Below are 18,769 nucleotides of genomic sequence, written 5' to 3'. Positions count from 1 at the left end.
TCTCCGGACAAATTGTGTTAGAAACTGTTGTAATTGGAACCCTGTGTTAGCCAAGTTGAAATACAGTTCCTTATGGTATCATCATGTTCCCTTTGAAGTTTGAGTTTTGCCTTGACTTCAATGGGAGTAGGATCAGGCCACTAGGATTCAGTCCTCTAAGGTGCTAAGCATGCTGGCTTGATCTGCCAGACCACTTAAACATATGCTTAATTTTGACTAGTGTTTGAGCATCTGTGTAAATGATGCCAAACTTTGATACTAACTTTGATAATGATGTATTTTTTGCTTTATATCTATCAGGATGAGAGAGAGAATGTGAATCCTTCCCCATAGTTGCACACACCCCATAGTTAAATATTAGCTGTGGATAGTGTATTTACTGATCTTTCTTCTACTCCTAAAGAATTTAAAAATAAAATGATGATTTGCATGGTATAGAACAGTTGGTCTCCAACTTTTGTACTAGTGACCCCTTTCACATAAAAAGCCTCTGAGTGCGATCCCTCCTTATAAATTAAAAATTCTTTTTATATATTTAACACCATTATAAATGCTGGAGGCAAAGCGGGATCTGGGGGTGGAAGCTGACAGCTCGCGACCCCCCATGTAAGGACCTTGTGACCCCCTGAGGGGTCCTGACCCCCAGTTTGAGAACCCCTGGTATAGAACAATCTGATTTAGGCTTCTTGAGCCCTTGGTTCCAGGGTCTTGCTGTCTCCCTTACAATGTGATTCTAGTGACCGGTAGAATACTACTTCCTATCATGTGTCCATACTAGTATCTTATAATGGGAGTCTATGTACTATCTTCAGTGGGCTTTGGATCAGACCCTTAGAAGATGGTACTTTTCATGTAATGTTCTTTGCTTATAAAACTGGTATATAATTAAGTCTCTTCAATACATATATCTTTTAATTTAACATAACTTGCAGAATTTTTTTCCAAATTTTAAATGGTTTAAGGACAATGAGCCATTTTTCATTTGGAGTTCTATAAAAATGGAAGTTTATTGTTCTTTCATCAAGCAACACATGAAACTCTGTTGATGACGGTATAGCTGTAGTCAAGGCCAAATTAAGGCATAAGCACCATATGTCCGTGCCTAGGGTCCAAGCCCCTGGAGTCATGTGATGAGATGAGAATCTGAGCTTTCATTTAATATAGACAATGTATTTTTTCATTTGATGCAATGAAATGTAACTGACACCTGCCCGAGTTTGCAGAAAGCAGAAAGAGCTTCAAGGGGTGTGAACTGCTCCATTTGGCTACACTCTGAAACTGCTGCCACAGGGGACTGAGGCCACAGCATATAGCAGGGCCATGAGACACCCTAAGCCAATGGTGGCCAGGCCCACGCAGCATTCCGCAGCTCCCATTGGCCAGGAACAGTGAACCGCGGCCACTGGGAGCTGCGGGCGGCCATGCAAATGTAAACAAACGGTCTGACAGCCCGCTAGCAGATTATCTTGCCCACCACTGCCCTAAGTGGAGTGTGCCTAGGTCACCTTAATTTGCCTTAGATAGAATAATCTGTTATTTCTAAAAGTATCAAAAGCAGCATATTTCAATGGACATTAGCTTTTATTCAGCCACAGGTGGTTTCCTAATCATGTCTCTTTTTTACCCTGTCATCTCACACTGCAATCAAATATATCCAGTTTTCATTCAGCCCTTTAGAATTCAGGACACACTTTTCAGGCTTTCGTTTATAAACTGAAGTGGGGAGAGGAGAGCCAAAATGTTAATAACTACTGTCATGTTTGTGTTCACTAGCTTTCACACAAAAAAACCTCTCTCTCTCTCTCTCTCTCTCTCTCTCTCTCTCTCTCTCTCTCTCTCAGTTGTACTGGATAAAGCAGGGATGTGACATTTGAAAATCTACTTTTGGGGCTGTTATTGGAAGAACTAAAATCCATGTTATGAATCATTTGCCAAAGCTACCAGAAGTAAACACATCCTTAATGTAGACTAGTACATCTTCACTTAAAACTCTTTTCCCACATCCCCTTTCCCCGCTTTCTTCCCCTCACCTCCCAGGTTTCAACTTAGCCTAAGGCACTAAAATCTGTAAGCAGGGAGGGGGGCTCCTTAAACATGTTGTATCTGAGATTATGTGACTTTATCATCTCTGTGCCTCATTTACAGTGAGACTTAGCAGCTGGTTCACAACCATGTGATACATTGAGCTTTGTATAATAGTTCACTTGAAGGTCTTTGCACAGTTCAGGCATGTCAGCTGAGTAACTTCAAGCAGTGCAGGGACTTGTAATTAGACTGGCCTGAGGCTGCTATCCTTTCTGAGGGGGCTTTGTTTCCTCCTGCTTATCCAATTGGAGTCCTGTTTCCAGAGACTCTTTATCAGAATACTCTAATAGAGGGTTGGTTGGGGGGGGGAACAGGACCAAAAGTATGTCAGGAACTGAAAACAGGTATGAGAGCTCAAGCCTAGACAGAGGCCTCATTAGTCATTTTAACACACAACATGCAGCACCTTGCCTCTTTGTCAGAGAGAGCAACAGGTAAATAAAGAGTCCCACTGTCTCAGTGTGCTTTGCCTCAGAGTGGTTATATGCCAGTCTGTTTCCAAAGCAAATAATTCCGCAGGACTGCCATTAATGATTTTCCTCACATCAAGTAAGCACTTGAGGCAAAGTTCTTGGACAGGATGTCTGTACAGTATCTATACCACTTTCCTGAATTTCATAAAATCTAAGAACGGAACACTCTATATAAATGAATAAGATTATTTACAGCAGAGTTTTTCTACAGGAATAATTTCTTGTCAGGCTGCCGTTTTCACAGTCCTAGCTCTGTCAGAATTCCATGTTCTCTAAATTAAAGAAAAAAATCTGTTCTGTGGATTATGAAAGTAAATGCATTTTTTCTGTTAAAAAAGAGTCAGTATCTTTCATATGATCCACAGTGTACCAATAATGGCAATTGGGAGAGAAAACGATCACTGTTATTATTAAATAATAATGATCCAAATAGGTAACACACATTTAGTCACTCTCCTGCATAATAATTTTCCAACATACCTATTTAAAAATAGCATACAAATGCATTTTTGAAAGGGGGAGGGTTATTTCTGGTCAGAGGAATAAACACATTAATTTTCGAAAAAGTTATTTTAAATTACAGCATCACTGCCAAGCGATTTTGTAGCATGTCCTCAAGTTCTAGTCTAATTCTGACTGGACAATTTTTAAGGGATAGCATGAGGAAATTTGGAAGAATTAGTGTATGTCTAATATTCCAATATAACTTTTCCATTTCTACCATGCACTGAAGTGAAAAAAAATGGGAAATGGAGACTTTATACAGATACAGGTGAACACAGTCTCATCCGTCATTGCTTTGCAAAACTACTTCAAGTATAAGAAACTCTTAAACTGCTAATCAATCTGAAAAATTGCTAAAGCCTCTGTTCCAGATGCCAGATCACTGCTTTATCTCTTAAAACGCTTGCTTTTTTGGTGTGTGTTACAATTCTTTACAAGTGTAAGCTGGCACTCTGGCTTTGCCTCTCATTCTAGTGTCTGGGCTCTGTAATAAATCTAAATCAGTATGCAAGAGATGACAGGTTTTAATGTCGGGAAGCAGGTTTACCTGTTATTGCACCATATGGACATGCTTCACTCAGGAAAAATATTTCCAGCACCCAGACTCACCACTAAATAAGAAAGCAGTTTTATATACAGAGAGGGAGAGTAGCAGCATTGTTTTTGGCTAATCTTCAACATAGTGAATAGCCCTCATTTCCTTCCATCACATACAAATCTACTAGACTTTGGGCCTGGTTGTACAATCCCACTGACTTCCATGGGGTTATTTATATAAGTGCTGTTACCAACACTGAGTGAGGGTTGCACAATCAGGTTGGTAGGATGGTCACATTTTAAATAAATCTAAGGGATAAACTGTAGCTTTTAAGTAGGCTTAAAAGGATTCAATTTTTATCAGTAAATCTCAGGGAACTTTGATTTCACCATACACACGCAAACTAATGAAAATGTATTTCTACTGGTAACAATCAAAATGTATAGATGGGCACAGTAAGAAGAATGCTGCTTGAGAACTTATTGGATTTTCATTTAAGGATATTTATTTTGCATATTTTGAGATGTGATGTTGACAGTTTGTGTTTGAGGGGTTATACAGCTTTAACTTTTTGAATCTCAGCGTCTACTATCATTAAGTAATTATAGCCTGAATTCAAATTGATAAAAATGCTTAAAAATAAACATAGATATTTTCCATCAACATTTAAAAAATATAAATAAAAATCAAATTCTGCCAAGCCTCCTTCTACAACACAGTGCTGGATGGAGTCGCACCATCCCAGAAGACTAATCAAAACAGGTAGTGACGCATAATCTCTTTCTCTGCTGCTCCTTACACACAGGAAGAGAGCAGATTTTTTTTATTTCCAGTAGGATGGAGGAGATTGCGCCCCCCACCATGGGCTGCTGCAGAGGCAGGGTAGGGAATGGCACATCTGCACCACTGCACATCCTCCCTGCCCTCTTTTCAGCATCTTGACTCCCAGGAAGAAGCATGATGAGCAGCACTAATACTGCCAGTCAGCAGAGTCTGAGCGCCTCAGACATCTAGAGCCTGATTTTCACCCATCGCTCCCATCTGCTTCATTTGTAACTGTAGGTGCTCAACACCTTCAAAAGTCAGACTCCTTATGTCTCAAGTTAAGCATGAGACCCCCCCATTGGTATACACATTTGAAAATGTTGTCCAAAAGGAATCAGCGTAGAGCTAGGACTCAAACTCAAGTTCCAAACTTCTATTCCCATACTTATTCCTCTAAGCACTGTAAATAAATGCACAAAGTAATTTATAAAATGAAGTTTTTTATAGGTAAAGAGAACCAAAAGAAATGAATGAACAAAAGGTATGGACTTGAAAATGTCCCAGAAATCAGTGATGAGTAGCCCAATAAAGAATCTGAGATTAGGATCAGTTCAGATAAGTACCCAGAACCTATGGATACTTATCCACACTTTACCCCAACTGGCTGAAATTCTAGTTTGTAAGCCAGGACAAGCAATTTGGGAAAAAAACTCCCTTTTTGTTTCTGTTGCTAAATTCTATTTCTGGAATAAGGAAATGCTGAGCTTAACGGAAATTAAAAATTGTCTGACAAAGAGAAGATCTGAAGTTTCTGATCTGAAGTCTGATCTGAAGTTTCTGATCCTTAAAATATTAGAATCAAATTGTGATCCATGTAAGTTCTGGAAGATGGCTCAGGGAGGTTCTATTTTAGCCATAGTAATTTGCCCATTCCAAGGAGAACCCTAAAATAGAACCTCCCTGAGCCATCTTCCGGAACTTACATGGAGTCTGATCTGAACTTTTTTTTTAAGCTTTGAAAAGTCTGGTTAACTAAAACGTTTAGAAGAGTTTCACAGCACTTACACAGCTCTGCCATTCCATGTTTAGAAGAGCCAAGATCAAGTGCCATACCGTAACTGTTCATATGACATTTCCTGTCCAAATTTACAGCCCAAATAAGTTTGGATATAGAGTGGGTTTTTGGGGAGGGGGTACTTACCAGAACTAAACTTCAAAATGTTTGTGTTTTAAGGGTTATGACCACCATCACCATTGCTAACAGCACATGGCACTATCTTTGAGGACGTTGAACTGGCCTATATATGCAGATCTCTGCGTTCTTGAGGGTAGGGAAGCCTGATTTAGGGAGAGATCTATTTATCTTGTCTGTCTATCCCTCTAGGTTCTTAGGTATGGCTTTTAGTTTCATGATTTGACCTCTTTCTAGTATTTTGAAAACTATGCTTCTGTTTATAAACTTGAGTGTCCTGGATCTTAGTTCATTGTGTTGTCACCTGGCCAACTTTCCTTTCATGGATAATATTTTATGAAGTTCTACATTTGGGTTATTTAATTGTTTCATATTTTCAGTGCTCCTTGAAATGAACGTTCCAGAAAAAAGATCACAGAAGAGAAACCTGTAGGTTCCCAAATACAAAGCTTACAAATCTGGCGTCCAATTTACTTTATTTTAACTCTGATAGTGGCTTTGAGCTTTGCGCCAATTGACGTCAAGGCAAAACTCCCACTGATTTCAATAGAAGCAGGATTGAGCCCATAATGCCTTGCATTCACTTTTCAAATGGGGTTCAAGTAAGCTCTAAAACACTGAATAATTTAATGTTAAATTTCATATGGCCCAACTTTATCTCATCATCTCAATACTTTAAGTTTACATGACTTCCTTTTTCTTCCCATCAACAAAGAATTATGCTGAATTACAGCTTTGTTGCTAAAGACAAGTTGTGTATTTGAGGTATATTTTTCATGTGGTGTGTTGGCAAGTGGATGAGGTATTAATATAAGGAACTATAAACAAAACTTCATTTTCTAAACTGCGATAGAGTGATGAGCTTAATTTGTTTCTATACACTGCCATCTTGAAAACTAAACTGAAGCATCCAAATTAAACAGGAGATGTAAATATTGGCCAGATGTTCCCTGGTGTCTGAACCTTTTTTGTTTCTTTAATTCCATTAAATGGGTACATTTTGCATCCAACACAATACACTCTGTTTTGTTTTTTGGTCTGGGCCTAATGGCTTTCTAGCATATGGTTGTGATATCATCCAATCATGTAAGCGTCATGAGATGCTGTTCAGCTTTGCTGGACTACGAGTGTCAAACTACTTAGGTTAGATCATTTGTCCAACTGTCTTAATGTAGGCAGTGAACACTTCAGGAAATGCCAACTAAGGCTGAGGGTTTAGTAAGCCAAGCAAAACATAGCACTGCCCACAGGCTGGAACATTATAAAGTTCCTTAAGGGTTCCGTCAAAGGGAAATATAATCCTTATTTTTTCTATAGAAGTTGCAATAATTCTCTGGTGCAGTCAGTAGGATGGTAGCCTTGATAAGGATGGATAGGATAATACAGGCACTTGACTTGAATTTTACGTGATGATTTGAGTTAATTATAATTTGGTAGATTGGATGGGAGGAATGGCTTCTGTCCTGCCCTTCAGATTTAATTCTACCAGTTTACAGCAGAATCACATAATGTAGGGTTTAGCAGCCATACGAGAAATATTTTCAATGTGATTCAAATGACAATCACCTATCATAAAGCTTTGATACAACGGGGAAAAACAGACTGACATTGTTTTTCTTTCTGCTGCCCCAGTAATCCCCATCGTGTGGGCTGGCACCTTTTCTCCACTAGAAATCCCAGATCTGTGAGACATCATGGTCTTTGAGGGTTTACTGCAACAATATTTACAATAAGTCTTATTTACTACTTCCTGAGCAGGGGCCCTATCCTTCTTCATCTGTCTGAGGACTTGCTTGAAATCAGCCTGCTCCTGTAGTGAATTCTGCAGAAATTCTCAACACTTAGGTAATCTAAGAATAGACTTGAGAAAGCACTGGGGAATATTCTGAAGAGGGCAAATTTGCTCCGTTAGGGAGATGGACAAGATGACTTTCAAATATTTATTTATTTTTTTACCAAGAAAAAATGTGACCACTGTGTCATCTCTAGGATAACCACAGAACAGACTGGATTAAAATGAAATGCAACTCTGGTTTGAATTTTCTATCACAGTCAAGATACCGCGTTAAATAATCAATTGGAAACGTCAGAGTAAGGCTATTACTTTTGCGACATGACTATTGAATTAATAAGAGGTTGATTTCATAGTACTGATTGCTCCTGCACAACAAGATCAGAAATAGTTTGTCCTTCTAATTTTTAATTTGTTTGAAACTGAGTTAAGTTCACTAATTTTTCCAGTGCTTCCAAATCATACTTGCAAAAACCAATTAAAATGTTTCATGTTTTTGACAGATATCAGGTATGAATTGCCCTTGGATGACGTTGTCTTCATCCATCTTTTCTGCCATATTAAGTGTTCAATCCTGTAAGGTTAAAAGCAAAGGGAGATGAGAGCATTCAGACTCACACAAAGTGTTCTTTAAATTGCAGGATCAGACTTTTAATTTAGTGGAATTCTTTATTATCTGGGAAGGGGAAAAGAGATTAGGCAGTGTACCCGATAGTGAAAGTATTTATCCATTGAAACAAATGCAGCACAGTGAATGGATCAAAATCTCAAAGAGCTTCTAATTTGGCTACAATTACTCAGCCCTTTTTACAGAAGTTAAAATGAGCAAAGAAGGCCCCCTGAGCTTCAATGTTTGTAGGCTTTGTGCCTGAAGTAAAAGGCCACTGGTACATTTGTACCTTGACTGCCCATAGTAAAGCAGGTTTAGAATTCATTCCAGATTACATGAACTGACATTCTCAGATGATCCCAAACATGTGAAACACTTTTACAGAATCACCAAGATGTGCAGATGCCATGACTAAGTGCACAGTCTTACCAGAGTTTCTCTTCCCTCATTCTTCCCTGCCCCTTTTTATTACTTTTCTTTTATGTCACAGCTTAGATTAAACTGTAAGCTCTTTGGGGCTGGGACCAGTTCAATGAGTGTTTAGTGCACGTCTGGATGCTATTCAATAATAATCCACAGTGGACGATGTGTTAGGTCTGGGTAGAGGTTCTCATATTTTCGGACAGCTCTAAAGAACGGTATTTAATTCATGTTTGGTCACAGCATTGGTGCATACAGAGTGCTCTCCTACACACCCCTTTGAAAAATGCATCCTACGGAGATGGAATTCCAAACAACACAAGAAATAGCCTCTGGCCAAAGAGCATTTTCCCTGGGTTAGCTAAAAATCTTGCATGTGGTAGGAAATATCTTATTCAGATTGCACCATATATAGCTCATTTGTTCTGCAAGGTTTGTATTTTTTATATTTGCTAAATATTTTAACAGTGTTGTATCATCCATGCAGAAATGTTTCAAGAATCAAAATTAAAGCATGGTAAGTCTGTCCTGTTAAAAGCTTCTTCATACTTGTCTTGTTTCTGTAATGATAGCTTCTAGAATTATAGCACTTCTATTATCACAAGGCCTGTAATCAAAACAGTTCTTCAGTACTATTCCATTTAAGTGCTTGGTATAGAATTGCTACCAAAACAATGTGATAACAAACCATCTTTTATTACAGACCTGCTTTCATGTAAAGACATTTACAACTAAGTGGTAAATCAACAGGAGCAAAAATAAAATGTAATATAATAAAAAACACTTGAGAAATGAGGACCTAACAAGAGAAATTGCACAACTGGAAGAGGATGATGTATGTTTCCCATGTTTATGGCGCTCAAATAATTTCTATGCATCTCACATGGAAAGGCTTTGTTTTGGGTGCTGGATGCTCAACTCCAGTGACGTGTTTGGAGAGTGTAATTGCTTACCTAGTTCTCAGGGATGCAGAGAGGATGACTTATTAATGTTTGTACAGTACGCTGAAGCTGTAAAGCTCAATGCCCTGCATTGGGACTGCACAGGATGATGAGAGAGAGCGGTCAGGGACAAACCCAGCAGCAGCCTTCTGCATGAAGTGAAAGGGATTTTTGGGTGAACACTGTATAGACAGGCTGTGGATGGAGTGGTGGGGTAGAAAGCCGGGAGAGGATCTATGAGGTATTAGTTTGCTTAGATCCATTAGCCTCAACACACAGGGAAAACTGCATGATCTAGCTGAAAGTGTTACTCCAACCCATATGCTGGGCCACTTGGATGCAGCACTGAAGACCAGTGCCATGACCCCAATATGGGGACTGGGTTTTGATTCTCCAACCTCCTCTTTGCCTATATCATGCTTTGTTCCACAGAATTCTTGTAGCTGAAGTGAACACCACTCTATAGGAATATCTACATTTATTATTACATGGAAATCTGTACAAGAGACTATCTTCATTAGACAATCTCCTGTCTCTGACAGACTGCCCCAATGTATCCCTAAATATACTGAGTATAATTCTGTTCCATCTGTTTTTGTAAGGACACTGAATGGTCAGTTGAGGCAGGTGTCACTGTATTTCTTCTTTTTCTTCTTCTTCCTGTTCTATAAAAAGTGCATGCATAACAAATATTACAAGTGGTCCCACTGACGCCAATGGGAGTTTTATCTTTGAGATCTATGGCACCAGGATTTTACTTTAAATGTGTCTGTGATCTGACAAAGACATATAGAAGATTTGACCTTTCTATAATTTTGTAAGTAATATAATTTACATTTGAACTTAAAGGAAAAATCTCATTTCAGGAATATGTGAGCATCAGAACCTTACATATAGTTATAAGAATGGTTTCTTTGATGACTGAATATTTTTGAGAAGTGTCAGATTTGATTTTTGGCTCTAATTAAATTTTATTTTATTCAGATTAGCATCTTTTGTATTTAAACTTGTTTTTGAGTTTCTTTCCCTTGATCAAATATAAAATTAGTAATATTCGTTTCACCATTAGATCTCAAATTTTTTTTACAAAGGAGGTCAGCATCAGTATCCCCATTTTGCAGATGTGGAAAGTAAGGCCCAGAGAAGTGAAGTGACTTGCCCAAGGTCACGTGGAAGCCAGTGGCAGAACTGGGACTTGAAGCCAGGTGTCCTGAGTCCCAGTCCAATGCATTGTTCTGTTGAAATGCTGTATGTTTTGTTAGACAATGGACATGAATATCAGCATTCTATAACCTGTATGCAACTTAATACAAATAAAAACATATTATTTTGAGAAAAAAAATCCAAAATTGTACATTATGTTTTTTTTTTCTTCCAGCTCTCTACTATTAGTAATAGTCATAAATACCTATATTATGTTGGCCCCAAATGGGATTGGAGTCACAATGTGCTGGGTGCTGTACAAAACAGTCCCTAAGACAGTCCTTGCCTGAGGAGTTACAGTCTAAAAGATGGAAGCAGACAAAATGCGGGGATGGGAATATAACATAGATGGAGATGACTATGGAGAAAAATTGGCAAAGCTTTGTTAGTTTTATGTACTGTTTTTGTGGCCTTTTTAAATTTATTTTTAACCATGTGATTATCCATTTTCTTATACACTTTGCCACGCACTAGACTCTGCTCTTACAAGTTTGAAAAACTAGAGGGCCTGAAGGGAATGTGGGAGATTAATCGTAACTATTGGACTAAAAATTGACTGTGGCCATACCTTGCAATGCAATAGAAAGTTGTTTTCTGTAACATTTTTCATACAAACCACTTTAAAGAGCCAGGAGCTACAACAACATTTTGCTGATTGCTGTCACACAAGTTGTCCCATTGAGTTCAGTGGCACCTATAAAAATCCAAAGTGTTGTGTTACCTTTTGCGATTTCTGCAGTGTGCACTGTGTTATTGAAGTCAGTGGCTTGTACTTTTGATAATAATAATACTACTTTGCAATTCCTTAGTGTCTTCCATCTGAGGGTCACAGAGTCCTTTACAACTATTCATGACTGAAGGCTAAGAGCACCCCGGGGAGAGGGTAACTGCTATCAGCATTTTAAAGTGGGGGGAACTGAGATTCAGAAAGCTTAAGCAACTTCCTCAAGGTCACAGAGATATGCTATAGCAGAGCCACAAACAGAACCCAGAGCTCCCAGTTTCTACTCTCCTGCTTAACCACAAGACTACATTTCCCCCAGTCTACGACAATAATCACATCAAGACATGTTTATCAGCTGCCCTTACCCAAGCCTTTTGTGGGTTTATGTCTCTGCAGTTACTAAGTTACATCTAGAGAATTTCTGTGGTCAGTTGCCATTAGGTTATCATAACTTTTTTAAACATGGATGAGTCAATGCATACACAATTGGTTTTTAAAAGAAATGAAAATCCTACTCAAGCATAAATAGAAGTGAAGACTTTTAATTAGGGATAACTGGAAGAAATCAAGAGTGCTATGGACAGGATTTCCTTCTTTAATAAGATCACAGTAGTTTATATTCAGGTTACATATGACCTCATCATGAAATGCAGAGCCCAGTTCTCCCCTTGCCTTGCACCACGAGCACTCACTTACACATGTGCAAAGGAGGTGTAAAATGCCTCGCACAGGTGTAAACGTCTACACAAAGTTCAAGGCAGTGGAGAAGCAAAGCCCCAGTAGTTATAATGATTTTTCAAATGGTTTATCTGAGCAACTAAGTGATTAGATTGCCATTCATTATAGTGTAATGACCTGATTGTCATCTTATTTGTTGATATTTCACATAGAAATAGAAATATAGTAGTTTCCAGAAATTGCTGTTCAATTGCTGTCCTCTGTTCCAATTTTTTCTCCCTCTTAATAACACTGGAAGCTTTCTGTATTTCCATAAATGATCCAGGGCCATAGGCTCAAGTGGCTCCTATGTCCGATTTCTGCTTGGCTCAGGGTAGTGCCAAATATTTATAGCAGATTAGGATCTGCAGATTAGGGGAATCCCTGAATGTCCACCTATCCCTCCCAGGCCTTGTTGCAGAGAGTGTCTGTCGGGAGAGGGCCATGACTAGGAGACCTTATGCTCTAGTGATCCCTTGCTGCTGAAACAACTCCTTGGTGACTACTGGGAGCCAGCATAAATTAGCTGAGCTGCACTGGAAGTTTGGTCCTGAGTATCTGGCCCAGTGCTCCATTACACTCCGCTGTTGCTAGAGCTACCATCCTTCTAGGGGGCCTTACTCTGCTGCCTAGCCACAAAAAATGGCATAATTCTACTTTAACTTTGCACTTCCTTTCCACGGGAGTACCTGACAGCATGAGATACAAGACAATGGAGACCCAGGCCACATAATTGTGTCTTGGGCACTGTGTCAGTACTGTGATAGACTACCGGTGGAATGGGTGTGGTTTGGAGAGGTATTCAAGAAGTAATGGAGAGAGGCATTTTAAGACATGAGTCATACTGAAATGTTTTTTAATGGCTGCTACTCACTCGAGAAGAGGATCTGCAGGAGCCAGAAGGATAAAGTAAGGTAACAAAAAGCAAATTAACTGATTGCATGTTGAAAGTCATTCACTGGGTGGGTTGATACTCTCTAATTAAGCATCATTGAACTATAGCTAGTGAAAACAGAGACAGCTTTCTATTTCACACACAAAATAATAAGAGTTAGGTTGTTTCCAGAGCCATTGTCTTTCCCAGGAGTCTAGAGCAATCACAGTCCCTGAGTCTCCAGGATTCCTCCAAATTAGCACTTATATGGCCCTGAACCACAGTTCAGCAGTGCTAGCCTCTTGCAAAGGAAATGGGGATCACAGGCTGCACACATTGAAGGGTGACATAGTGGTCCAAATCCCCCAGCCTTCCAAGAGCTCCTGGTGAGGCAATCTGCCTTCATATTAGCTTCTGTCATCAATTGTGCTTTAAAGCAGTGGTTCTCAACCAAGGATAAGCATATCCCTGGGGGCACACATAGGTCTTCGAGGGGGTACATCGACTCATCTAGATATTTGCCTAGTTTTACAACAGGCTACATAAAAAGCACTAGCAAAGTCAGTACAAACTGACATTTCACACATACAATGACTTGTTTATACTGCTCTATATACTATACACTGAAATGTAAGTACAATATTTATATTCAATTGATTTATTTTATAATTACATGGTAAAAATGAGAAAGTAAGCCATTTTTAAGTAAGAGCATGCTGTGACCCTTTTGTATTTTTATGTCTGTTTTTGTAAGCAAGTAGTTTTTAAGTGAGGTGAAACTTGGGGTACACAAGACAAATCAGGGATACAGTAGTCTGTAAAGGTTGAGAACCACTGCTTTAAAGACACAGTTTCCCCTTAATTGTTTACTGTAAGCTTATTTTGATATAGGTATGATCACAGATGCTACTTCCTCTTTTCTTGAGCTCACTGGTCCTTGGCATACAAAAGAATACAGTGGGACATAAAGGAAAACTGAAGTGTGGTGTGTGAACCTCCACAACTGGAGTGTGTTGTGTGGTAGCCAGAGACCAGAGGAAGGCTGATGTATGGTGAATTTACTGTATACGTGCTCAGTTCATTACTTCTGCTGAGCTGTAAAGCAATCCATGTGGTTTTATCAGGTGACCCCAAGGAAGCTCATTTTAGGGCAGTCTAGCACAGGTGTGTGCTAAGGCTACCTGAAATGAAAGTCACACTTTTCATATCTTACAGGAATTATGCCTGGGCTATATGATGGCTCATCAGTGGGGCCCACAGATATCTATTTGTGATTAAAGGAACCAACTAAAAGGTTAGATTCTGTGATATGTTTTAGGAAGGCTGGCTAGGAAAATGTGAGCAACTCAAAGGGCTTGTCTTCTAAGTTATTCTTAGAAAGCAACAAGTTTGAATTTTACCATGAATATTTTTGGAAGATATATTGCTTTTGATACAGCTATCTGTTTCTCTTCAACAGCAAGCAATCAGCACCATTATGGTCATAATCTATTTGTCAGTCTGTCCATTAGTGTCTGTCTCTATATCATCTTCTTGAGCTACATCATATTTCACATTAAGTATCTGGCCAGTGTTTAGATACCAAAATGATAGGTATCTTAGGGCTAGTCTACACACGGTTTTTGTACTAATTTAACTATTTCAGTTTGGGGTGTATATCAAAACAGTTAAATTGGTACCATCCCTAGTGTAGATGCAGCTTTGTAGGTGTAAACAAGTGTTTACATCAGTATAGATTATTCGTGTAACTTTACAATGTAAGTACCAGTCTGTGTCCACACTTGGACGAAATACTGCTTTAATGATATTGGTTTCTAAACTGATGTAATTAAGGTGGCACAAAAACTGTCTATAGACAGGTCCTTAGATTAAATAGGTGCAGTAGTGGTGCTGGGTAATCCTTCATGATGATTTGAAATAATGCACATTTTAAAAAAATCAGTTGTTGTTTTCTTTTGTCTTTTGCGACTTTGATTCAGCAAAGCATTTAAGCATGTGTATAACAGTGTTAAAAATCAGCACGTGCTCTAAATGCTAAGCTAAATTGGGAGTCTAAAAGGCAATGGTTTACAACAAGCAGTGACTTACGGATTCTTAGTCAAACATTGGCAGGAGTCCTAAATGGTGGTCTAATATATGGCTCGATAGTTTGGTATGTCTCTGTTAATATATTCATTGTGTTCCTTTTCATCATTAAAGCTCTATAAAATTCAGAGGTCGTTTATTACTTCAGCGAACTTTTTGGTTTGCATGGATTCCACTCCACAAGCTTTGTTTTCAGTTTTGATGTTCAAATGAATTCTGAAATTCAAAGTGAAACTCAGTTAAAATTGCATATACATATTAACAGACATGATGTATCTCTGGAAGATGACAGAGAGAGAGAGAGAGAGAGAGAGAGACTAATGGACTGACTGATAGATAGATAAATAATGCTTTGCTGAATTGAGGACTTAAAAGACAAAAGAAACCAAAAGAAGGCTTCAGCGCAAAACAATATATTTGTAGACAAGTTTTTAAACTAAGAGCTGGGGGAAAGCCGACTGGTGCAGAGGAGCATACAGTTTGGATAGACATATTTCATAGGGAAGGATTCATTAAAGGGAATACTCTATATCTTAGCAAAGAGGAGAGGATAAAGTACAGGTAGAAACTGAAGACAAACAGTCAAACAAAACAGAGTCGTATTCAATTACATCACATGAAGCCAGACAACTAAATATTGACAAATATTTATAAGTGCTTGTATACAAATGCAGGAAGTCTAAATACGTAGATGAGTGACTGTAAATGCCTCATATTAAATGAGGATATTGATACAATAGGCATCACAGACACTTGGAGGTATGATGATAATCAATGGAACACAGTAATACCAGTGTACAAAATATATAGGAATCACAGAGGCGGTCATGCCGGCAGGAGAGTGGCACTATATATGGAAGAAAAGATAGAGTCAAATATGGTAAAAGTCTTAAATGAATCAAACATTCTCATTCATCTCTGCCTATGGATAGCGATTCCATGCTTGAATAATAAGAATATAGCAGTAGGAATATACTTCCAATCACCTGACCAGGATGGTGATGGTGATTGTGAAATGCTCAGGGAGATTAGAGAGGTTATAAAAATAGAAAATCCAATAATAATGGGGGACTTCAACTATCCCCATATTGCCTGGGCAATGCAGAGATAAAATTTCTTGACACCATTAATTTCAGCTAGTCCTGAAACCCACAAGTGGAGAGGCAAATCTTGATTTAGTCTTAAGTGGGGCACAGGATCTGATCCAAGAGGTGACTACAACTGAACTGCTCGGTAATTTTTGACTAAAATGTAATATATTTGGAGGGGGGGAAATACCAAAGAAACCCACCACAGAAGCAGTTAACTTCAAAAAGGGGAGCTACACAAAAAATGAGGAGGCTAGTTAAGCAGAAATAAAAAGAAACAGTCACAAGAGTGAAATGCTTGTAAGCTGCATGGAAACTTTTTAAAAACACCATAATAGATGCACAAATGATATTTATACCTCTAATTAAAAAAGTAAGAGAATAAAAAAATGCCACTGTGGCTAAACAACAGAGTAAAAAGCATTTGGAGACAAAAAGATATGTTTTAAAAATTGGAAGTCAAAGTCCTAACGAGGAAAATAGAAAGGAATATAAAGTCTGGCAAGTCAAGTATAAAAGTATAATTAGGCAGACCAAAAAAGAATTTGAAGAGCAACTAGCAAAAAACACAAAAACTAACAACAAATTTTTAAAATTCCTGTATACATTTAAGTACATCTGAAGCAGGAAGCCTTCCAAACAATCAGTGGGGTCACTAGATTATTGAGATGCTAAAGGAGCACTCAAGGAAGTCAAGGCCATTGTGGAGAAACTAAATTACTCTTTGCATCAGCTTTCACTGCAGAGGAGGTGAGGGAGATTCCTACACCAGAGCCATTCTTTTCAGGTGACAAATCTGAGGAACTGTCCAAGGTGTCAATAGTTTTGGAAGCAATTGATAAATCAAACAGTAATAAGTCACCAGGACCAGAAGGTATGCACCCAAGAGTTCTGAAGGGACTCATGAAATTGCAGAACTACTAACTGTGGTATGTTACCTATCACTTAAATCAGCCTCTGTACCTGGTGACTGGAGGATAGCTAATGTAATGCTGATTTTTAAACAAGGCTCTAAAGGTGATCCTGGTTATTACAGGCCAATAAGTGTAACTTTAGTACCAAGCAAAATGGTTGAAACTATAGTAAAGAACAGACTTATCAGACATGTAGATGAACACGATATGTTGGGGAAGCCTTAACATGGCCTTTGTTAAGGAAAATCATGTCTGACCAATCTATTAGAATTCTTTGAGGGGGTCAACAAACATGTGGACAAAGGTGATCTAGTGGATATAGTGTTCTTGGACTTTCAGAAATATTTCAACAAGGTACCTCACTGAAGGCTCGTAAGCAAAGTAAGCCTCATGGACTAAGAGGGAAGATCCTCTCATGGATCAGTAACTAGTTAAAAGATAGGTTTCAGAGTAACAGCCGTGTTAGTCTGTATTCGCAAAAAGAAAAGGAATACTTGTGGCACCTTAGAGACTAACCAATTTATTTGAGCATAAGCTTGAGCATCCGATGAAGTGAGCTGTAGCTTACGAAAGCTTATGCTCAAATAAATTGGTTAGTCTCTAAGGTGCCACAAGTACTCCTTTTCTTTTTGGTTAAAAGATAGGAAACCAAGGATAGGAATAAATGGTCAATTCTCACAATGGAGAAAAGTAAATAGAGGGGTCCCTCAGGGGACAAGAGCTGTTCTACATACTCATAAATGATCTGGGAAAAGGTGGTAAAGTAATCTTAAATTACTTAAAATAGTTAAATCCAAAGCAGAATGCAAAGAGTACAATGGGATCTCACAAAACTATGTGACTGGGTGACAAAATGGTGGATGAAATCAATGTTGATAAATATAAAGTAATGTACACTGGAAAACATAATCCCAACTATACATATAAATTGATGGGGTCTAACTTAGCTGTTACCACTCAAGAAAGAGATTTTGGAGTCATTGTGGATAGTTCTCTGAAAACGTCTGCTCAATGTGCAACAACAGTCAAAAAAGTTAACACTGTTAGGAACCATTAAGAAAGGGATAGTTAATAAGGCAGAAAATATCATATCACCATATAAATCCATGGTATGTCAACTCCTTGAATACTGCATGTAGTTCTGGTCACCCCATTTCAAAAAGATATATTAGAACTGGAAAAAGTACAAAAAATGATTAGGAGTATGGAAAAGCTTCCATATAAGGAGAGATTAAAATAACCAAGACTATTCAGTTTAGAAAAGAGATGACTAAGGGAGAGATATGATACAGATGTATAAAATCATGAATGATGTGTAGAAACTGAATAAGGAAGTATAATTTACCCCTTCATGTGCCACAAGAAGCAGGGGTACCCAATTAAATAAATAGGCAGCTAGTTTAAAACAAACAATGCATAGTCAACTGTTGGAACTCATTGTCACAGGATGTTGTGAAGGCCAAAAGTATAAATGGGTTAAAAATAATTAGATATGTTCCTGGAGGATAGGTCCATCGATGGCTATTAGCCAAGGTGGTCAGGGCCTCAACCCCATTCTCTGGGAGTCCCTAACCTCTGACGGTCAGAAGCTGGGACAGGATAATGGGAAGGATCTCGATAAATTACATCTGAAGCATCTGGCACCACACCAGATACTGTCAGAGAGGATACTGGGCTAAGATGGACCATTGGTCTCACCCAATATGACCATTCTTATGTTCTTAAAGGTCTAGGGCTGAACCTGCACCACTGCAGTCACTGGGAGCAGCATTAGGGCCATTATCAGCTTGGTCAGTTACGGGAAATATTAAAAAATAGTTCCACACCATGTCTACTCTGGATGA

The sequence above is a fragment of the Lepidochelys kempii genome, chromosome 2, assembly GCF_965140265.1.
Source record: "Lepidochelys kempii isolate rLepKem1 chromosome 2, rLepKem1.hap2, whole genome shotgun sequence".
Lineage (NCBI taxonomy): Eukaryota > Metazoa > Chordata > Testudines > Cheloniidae > Lepidochelys > Lepidochelys kempii.
This window is presented reverse-complemented; position numbering follows the sequence as displayed.